Here is an 8,638-nt window from a genome sequence, read left to right on the forward strand (position 1 = left end):
GCAAAAATTGGGGGAGAAGATGTGAAGCGGAGAGACATCTTTGCATATTGCCATCAATGTCAAAGGGGGAGATTGTTGGCATTATGTGAACCCGTATGAGGACATAATGACATTGTGTGTTGTCATTGATGTCAATATGATGAAAAGAAGAGAACTGGTATAACACTGTGAACCAGCATTTGTGCCAAAGTAAAGCGGTGTGCTTGTTCAAGGTGAACCGACATATGGTTATGGGAACCGACACATGGAAGCGTTGTATGACTACCGGTTGGTAGTCTCAACTTTAGGGTTTCCGGTTGAAGTGCTTCAAGCCTGTGTGGCTCAACCGATGACTTTGTGTGATGAGTTATCATGATAACAAAGAATGGATTGTGTTGCCACGTCAGCCTTGTGCATGTGAAGGATCTTGCATGAAGGAGATTGTCCCTATCTACCTTGAGAATGTGCGAAGTTTGTAAATGGTGATAACACATGATGGGTTATCAGCCGCCATGAAATCGATAGAAAATGAACGATGGAGATTAATGTTGTATGTTGAACGGTCAAGATTGAACCATTTGAAATCCTTAACCTAATAGGTTTAGGGTTTAGGGTTTATGCTACTGATCTATCTGCTTTCCTATAAGGTCGATGTTGTGTTTCTTTCTGAAGTTGTTGGCAAAAGTTGTGTGTGTGTATCGAAGAGAAGGGATACGTGATTCTTGCCAGACCAAAAGGAGAGAAGTGATACCTGCAGAGTGTAAGTGCAGAAGATGAAGAGGAGCTTAAGCATATCTGCATTGGCATTGAGTGTTGTTACCAGATCATTGTAATACCTGTTGATCTCTAACCACCTCAACAGTTGGAAAATCCCTTAACAGGGTAGCTTTAACTGGCTTGCTGTAAATCCTTTAACAGGGTGACTCAAAACAATTGAGTTCTTGAAATCCTCTAACAAGGTAACCTTTAACAGTGTTTAACCCTTAATCGGGTATTCTTTCCATCCCTTAATCGGGTGATCCCTAACAGGATCGGTTCCTAATAGAACCTATTGTATCAGTCTTTAACCAGACAAGGCTCCTAATGGAGTGGACTTCTAAAGAGTTCAAAAACAAGCTTGTGGGTATTCATCCCCACCGTGGTTTTTCTCAGTTGGGTTTCCACGTGAAAAATATGTGTGTTATGTGTGATGTCTTCCTCAGGTGATGCTTTGTTGTTTTCTATCAAGCAGTAAATCATGTTGATCTAGTTGCTCATATGTATATCTTTGATGGTAGATTACTTGTTCATGTATTAGGGTGAAATGGAAATGAAGTGTTAGAGTATATGAGAAGATAGGTATCAACCGGTTTATGCTTGTCTTAGCTATTTTGGGTTTTTTCCAGTTGTACTCTATTTTAGGACCGGTGTTACTATTTGTCTATCAATGCACAGTGTCTACTGACAAACCGGTTTAAGAGTGTATTTTTGTATGTACTGATTCACCCCCCCCTCTTAGTACCTGTTTGGTACTATTCATTCATCATTGTGTTATCAACATTGTTTTCTCAAGCAAAGGCAAGAGAGGAGGTGTTGAAGTCTCACATTGAGGATAGTGAACTGTTGAATCTTTCTTCTAGTGTCCTAGAAAAGATAATGCCCACATATGTCAAGGACACATCATATTCTCCCTCCGAACAGCTGAAGAGCCTCATTAATTCAGTAAGTACTCATTTTGAGTCCTTAGAGAAGTCAGTAAAGGTTTGTTAGACATGTGTGAAAAGAATTCAAGATGCCTTATCTAAAGGAGGCAATGTCTACAAATCTTGTCTATTATTTTCTACATTTGTTGAAGACATTGATAAGTAGATCAAGGAAAATGAGAAGCAATTGGCGGGTATTTCTCAATCTTTTGATCCATTGTCCACTTTTGTAGCTAGTAAGGAAGCTCAGGTCATATCATTGCTAGACAAAATCAAGATCTTAAGTGATGATAGGGATAAGGTTGTTGGCAGAGTTAGTGAACTTCAAAGTCTAATTGCTCCCAAGATGGACACTATGCTCAATGCTTTGAAGGAAGATGAGGATGCTATAGCCACAAGTGAACCTTCAGATCTTCAATCGACAGAGATGCAGACATTCCTTTTTAGTGGTATAATCTCAGTCTTAGAGTGTCTCAAAAAATGACTGGGACAGCCATTTGAGCTCATTGAAAAATATTTTTGCAAATATTTTTAAGCTTATGTAAGTTAGTAAAGTCTGTTTGTACATATGGCATATGTATAGAGAGTTTTGTGTTAATTTTTGGCTTGCAAATCCCTACCTTGGCCATTCATGTCAAAGGGGGAGTGTAGGGAAGTGAAAAATGATATGTTCATCTCAACGCGAGTTTTGGAATTTTGAGTTTTGCAGTGTATTGATAGGTTCCAACATAATCATTTTTCACAAAGTGTTGCTATCAATGCCAAAGGGGGAGATTGTTGGCAAGAGACATTGCGCAGGTCATCTGGTGTTGTCATTGATGGCAACCCAAGTCAGTGATCCCATCCGCAATATGTGATTTGCTTATTCAAAAAGTTAGAATGAAGATTTGGTTAAGTCTGACAAGCTAGAACAGAGCATATGGCAAAGTTCAGTATTTTGGTCCCAATTACTCTTCAAGTTAATATTTTGTGTTGAAGATCTAAGGGACGGTAGTTGAATGTTTGAAACATCTTATTTCCATGGTTTTGTTATCCGGTGATAATTGTTGTGCATGTTAAAAGATCCGGTGTACCGGTTTTTGGGTTGAACACTGAAGTATGATCGACTTGTGTAATTGATTATTGTGTCGATTTGATGGAGCATTTTTTGTGATTTTTTTTGTAATTGAGGATGTTTAGCCGACATTTCAAAAGCATGTGGACAATTATTTTTGGTCCGTATTAGTATCTGAGATTGGATTTTGCCGATAGGGCGTACACATTTGGAAAATGTGTTAAGTCTTGATGAGTCAACTAGCGATGGATAAGATTTCATGTTGCAAATATATAAGATTGATTGTTATGATCATTTTGGATATCGCTGGGTATGTGAAAGGTGTTGGTGATCGATTATGCACAGTTTCACATGTGCAAGTTACAGATTTGTGCTCCGGATTATTATAGAATAGTGGATTGGTGCAGTATAAGGCAGAGTGTGATAAGTGTGATTATTGAGCTTAACCAAAACTATCATCAAGCATTTGTAGATGCTACCTTTTAGTTCATATACTTCAGTAATCTATTGTAATAGATTTATAGGCAGTGAACCTTCTTTATTTGAGCAGTTAGCTCTAGCTAGTGTGTCTGAATGCATGTGCATTTCCCATTGTAATATTTATATACTTTTATAGAGTATATTTATAATGTGGGTTCATCCCCATTGTAGATTTTCTCTTAACCGGGTTTCCACGTACAAAATTTTTGGTGTTATGGTGTTGTGGTTATTCGCTTTATGTTCTTGCATCTTTCTTTTGTTCATATGTATTAAGTGGTTGAATAAGCAGTTAAATAAAGTTAAAGATTGTAGAACACTAATTCACCCCTCTAAGTGTTCCCTAGGGCTAGATATATTTTAGGCCTTGTATTATCTCTTGTACCACCATTGGGATTTAAAGACACACTCAAACCTACGGGACCTTGTATGGAGCTCATGAATGAGTAATACACTAGTAGAAAAACAACAATAAATGACTAAAAAACTACTAAAAATTGCATATAAATGACTAATCTTGATCACGTGACCATTAGTAGTTTATTGCCGGTCATTTATAATGCGACCAAATTTATGACTAACAAATTTTAGTTATTTATTGGTTGTTTGATTGATCAATTTGGTCATTAATTTAGTCATTGAATTTGGTCATTGATTTAGTCATTTATTTAATCATTGATTTAGTCATTAATTTAGTCATTGATTTTTATTGACCAGTCATTGATTTAGTCATTGATTTAGTTATTGATTTGGTCATTTATTTAGTCATTAATTGTTATCAATTGGTACTATATTTAGTCATTATAATCATTATTTTGACTTCAACTGGTCATATATTTAGTCATATTAGGGCACAATGGAATCGAACCACCATCCTCCTGCTTGCAAAGCAGGTGCTCTTCCATTGAACTAGAACCCTTTAAAGAATAATTATACCATGTATCCTATGTTAGCCTATAAACATAGATTTCTACATAATACAAAATCAAGTATTTGATGACAAATAATCAATGTTTAAGGACATCACATCACTATCTAAAATATCTACAAGAGAGGATTTCAATGACCAATGACCAACTCTACACTCAGCTAAAATATCTGCAATGACCAACTCTACAATCCGCTAAAATATCTACAAGAGAGGATCTCAAAATAACAAGATTGACTCATATTTTTTTACCCCATATCTCCTCTGCTAACTTCTTTGCATATTTAGGGTCATTAGACACTAAAATATTATCAAATAAGGTTCCTAATTTAACCTGTGGTACAAGAAAATAAGAGAACATAGATTGTCAAAATGAAATCAATTACTCAAAGTCAACCAAGACACTGCAAGTAGGCTAAGTTGACAGCTTTAAAGATGAAATACATATACGAACCTTCAATAACTCAATTCCAATATATTTAAAATTAGGGTATACATAGAGCTCGAGGTCATCCTTGAATTCTATTCACAATAAAGTTACAATATAGTGTCAGATATTAGAGTATTGGAGACCATAAATTTTCAAAGATTTGAAACTCCAATGATACACCATTTATAAATATCACAATAACCCATCATTCTCAGTCAATGAATTGAGCCATGGGTTGGAGGACAGTCAAATGAAGATCATACTACAATGCCATGGCCAATCACAGTTATTCAGTGTATAATAACACTCTATGAGTGCCACACAAAGCATACTACATAACCTATCACAAAGATCACAGTCCATTGGAAGATAGTGATTAGTAACAAGATAGTGATCAATAAATATGCCTAAGGTAGCAGCCAATGATGATTGGAGTAGCATCATAAATATGTCTAACCCATGGAGGCTATATTTATGAACATTGATTAATACCCACAAGCAAAGACACAATCACATGTTGTGAGCAAGAAATACAGAGGAAAGAAAGACATTCACCAGGATTAGAAGTCTTGAAGACTTTTGTTGCAGTCAAAACCCATTATTCTCAACTTAAATACAGTCATAAAGACATGAAGTAGCAATTATAGGGCTAAGTCAATAGTACATTTGATAGATATTTTGTTCCAGCCCATTCAATAAAGTCCATTTTTATAGTCCAAGAAGTCATTTTAGCAGTCATAATGGAGCTACAACACTAGAAAACGCAAGGGTCACAGTGCCAGGGTTAAAGGAAAAGAGGAGTTCTTACTGTTTTTGTCACCATCCAAATACAAAATTTCAATCAATTACATGGATATAGTGATTACTACTGATTACCATGGAGATGGACTTCTTTAACAATAATTTATAATTGAAATTATGGTTTAAGCTTTGACTTGTTTAGGTGGTCCATTTTAAATCACTAAGAAGTGGGTCTTACTAAAAGAAAAAGTGTGATTTCAGATGATCCACCTGAACAAGTCAAAGCTTGAAACATGCTGTTAAAACCTAATATAATTGAAAAATATATTGCAGAAGACTATCTATTTTCCATTAGTGTAATATGGTGAACTAAATAACACTTTTTTCCTTACAAAGTATAAAAGAATACTAATTTAGAATTGAAAATCTTGCTTAAGCTTTGAGTTTTTTAGGTGGCTCATTTTAAATCACACTAATAGGTAGGCTCCACCAAAAGAACAAACAAGTGTAATTTCAAATGAGCACCTAAATAAGTCAAAGCTTGAGACGTGTTGTTTAAACATGACTTGATTGAAAGATGTATTGCAGAAGACTATCTGTCTTCTATTAGTGCAATATGATGTTGAATTTAACACTAATTTATAATTGAATTTCTGATTTAAGCTTTGACTTGTTTAGGTGGCTCATCTAAAATCACATTATTCTTTCAGTAGAATTTAGGACCCACCTATTAATTTGATTGCCTTATCTGAAATCAAATTTGTTCTATTAGTAAAAACTAAGACCCACTTATTAATTTGATTTAATAAACCACCAATACAAATCAAATCTTAAAACATTCTATTTAAACATGACATAATTGAAAGATATGTTATAAAAGACTATCTTCCATTAATGTAATGTTAATGTGGTGAACTAAATAAGGATGGACAAAACTTTACCTGATCTCGAGTTCCACTAGTATCCCTTCTCCCTTGTTGAAGAACATGCAAGTCATGCAAGTTTACATAAACATGTCACAGAACCAGATATTAGTGTTCCAACTAGATGATGAGCATTATGCCTATAACTAAATTAGAACTATGTTTTAACTGTTATTAACAACTCAATTTGAAATCATAGCTAGAAACATTACAATATTAGCCGCTGCATCTTCTGCTTGTTTAACAAGTGATGTTCCTTCTGCAGTGACAAACTGCAAAATACAAACAAGCCAGCTAGAAAATCTTTAGATGCCTAAATATAATAATGGACACTCCAAAAGCATGTTTACAAAAGAGAGGAACCCATTTAAAAGTACATGCGATTGGATCCAAGCCTTGGTATATTTTATCAAACATTCTAAACATCCTTGAAAGATCATCTTTCTATAATAGAAACCAAATTATGAGCACCGTTCAATATAGATGTCTGTCATAAACAAAACAAAAAAGTCATAACCTGGAAAATCAGTAAGTTTCAGGCGCTAAGTCAAATCTATACTTTGTCAGCCCTAAGCAAGTCCCAAGGACTTAAATCCTTTTCCAAAATATAAAGAAAGACAAAATTGTAAGTAATCTTCCTGTGTTCGATAATTATTACACACCTCACACTTAATTGTTTATCCTAAATGCAGGGATTGTTCGATAATTAGTCCAAAGAGGAAGCTAAGAGCAGGGATTATTGTGATCAGGCATAGAAGAAGCAATGACAAACCCCTAATGATGGCACTCAGCGTAATGGGTTTAGACAAGATACTAAATGTTGCAGAGATTTAAGTAGCAAAGACAAAGTTAGAAGTTGAGAACAATGAGAAGGTTTCATGAGGATCACTGTTATAACAGAAAATAGTTATTGCAACCAAAAATCCATGATGAATGCAGTCACAATGAAGACAAGTATAACAGTCACGTGAAGACATGATTTTGGCATGACAAAAGGAAGCAACATTCTTTTAAAGGACAACATCATAAGGATACGAGATTATAGATGGCCAGCGCTTTATCAATACAAAGATTTAGCTGGCCATGTATTTATGAGCACTTAGAAGTTTATCCTAATTATAATATAGATCATATACAAAACTATGTATATTATTTATTCAAATCTAATAATTATGCAAGGAAGAAAATGTAGTATATAACCTTCTCTCTATAGTTTGCACATTTCATACTCTGCAATATGGGATTCCTACTACTTTCTATGAGATCTTTCAAGGTACTCTATTTCATTCGCCTTTTCAACTGTATAAATCCAACAGTAAGGTAGAATTTTCAATTAGAATTTCCCTCCACCTGTCTGACAATGTGAGGATAATAGCTTGTATCATTTGAAGGCTTTTGTGTTTTTTATATAGTTTTAGAGGGTATGAAAGTTATCTGTATTGCATGGATAAACTGCATTATAACAAAAGCCTTTGTGGAAATAAAAATCTACATTTTTTTAAGCATTGAAATATGACATTATTAATCCTGCTGTTGTCAGCAATGTTGAAATATTAACCCTTATCGGTTCGGGAAGAAAACACTAAAAGTACTTTTACTATTCATAAGACCTATTTGCTCCATAAAATGAAAATTTCCAATATGCCAAAACTATTCAAATTTTTTTTAAATAATATCTTTCGAGTTATGTACATAATATCATAAGCTTCCCAGATACATACAACAACATGCTCTGCAACAGAGATATAGCATGCAACCAAAGATGCTCCCCCATGCTTCAGTGCACTTGGATGGATCTCTGAATACAATAAGAATAACTCGAGCTCAACATAGACCAAACAAAATGTGTCATTCAAGAAAGGTTACCTAGTACAATTAACTTACCAAGTAAAATTATCATTAGGTTTGATTATTATACTAACAAATAAACATCGACTTGGGTGTTATTTCATTGTGGCTCATATGATGTAGATCTCAAAAAGAAACAAGTAGTTGTGGAAGAGATGGAAGTCTAATGTAATGAACCTTTGCTGTACATGCCTCTCCTTCTTGATAATTAGGGCCTGATCTATCCACTGAAGGTTGGATTTAGGGCCACAAAAGGATTTACGGTTTCTTGCAACATTTAGATATTTCATTTTATATGTCAGTGGTAATATTAGATCAGTGGCATAATTATTGTAGTAAAAAATACATACATGACCCATTCTAGATTTTGAGGACTTTCCAAGTTGGTTGGGCTACCCATCCAAACCCATCCAGACCCATCCTGTCTCTTAGGGCTAATAGGGCCACTTGAGAATGGGCCCAGCATACCCTTGGCTTGCACTCATTATCTTGAATGTACTAACAAACAGAGGATATCAGGAAGATAATAAATGCCTATAGAAAACATAGATTCATGACTATATTACTTGGTTAACA

At 34.7% G+C, this 8,638-nt stretch overlaps 1 long non-coding RNA gene across 1 annotated transcript; it reads right to left on the reverse strand.

Annotated features, from left to right (window-relative positions):
• Nucleotides 1-4,571: 4,571 nt before the first annotated feature.
• On the reverse strand, nt 4,572-7,056 carry LOC131065658 (uncharacterized). The gene is made up of 2 exons (XR_009111447.2): nt 6,592-7,056; nt 4,572-6,486 (listed from the first exon to the last, which is right to left on the reverse strand). It is a non-coding gene; the product is annotated as an uncharacterized LOC131065658 (long non-coding RNA).
• Nucleotides 7,057-8,638: the final 1,582 nt, after the last annotated feature.

The sequence above is a fragment of the Cryptomeria japonica genome, chromosome 1 (assembly GCF_030272615.1).
Source record: "Cryptomeria japonica chromosome 1, Sugi_1.0, whole genome shotgun sequence".
In the NCBI taxonomy this organism is placed as follows: domain Eukaryota; kingdom Viridiplantae; phylum Streptophyta; class Pinopsida; order Cupressales; family Cupressaceae; genus Cryptomeria; species Cryptomeria japonica.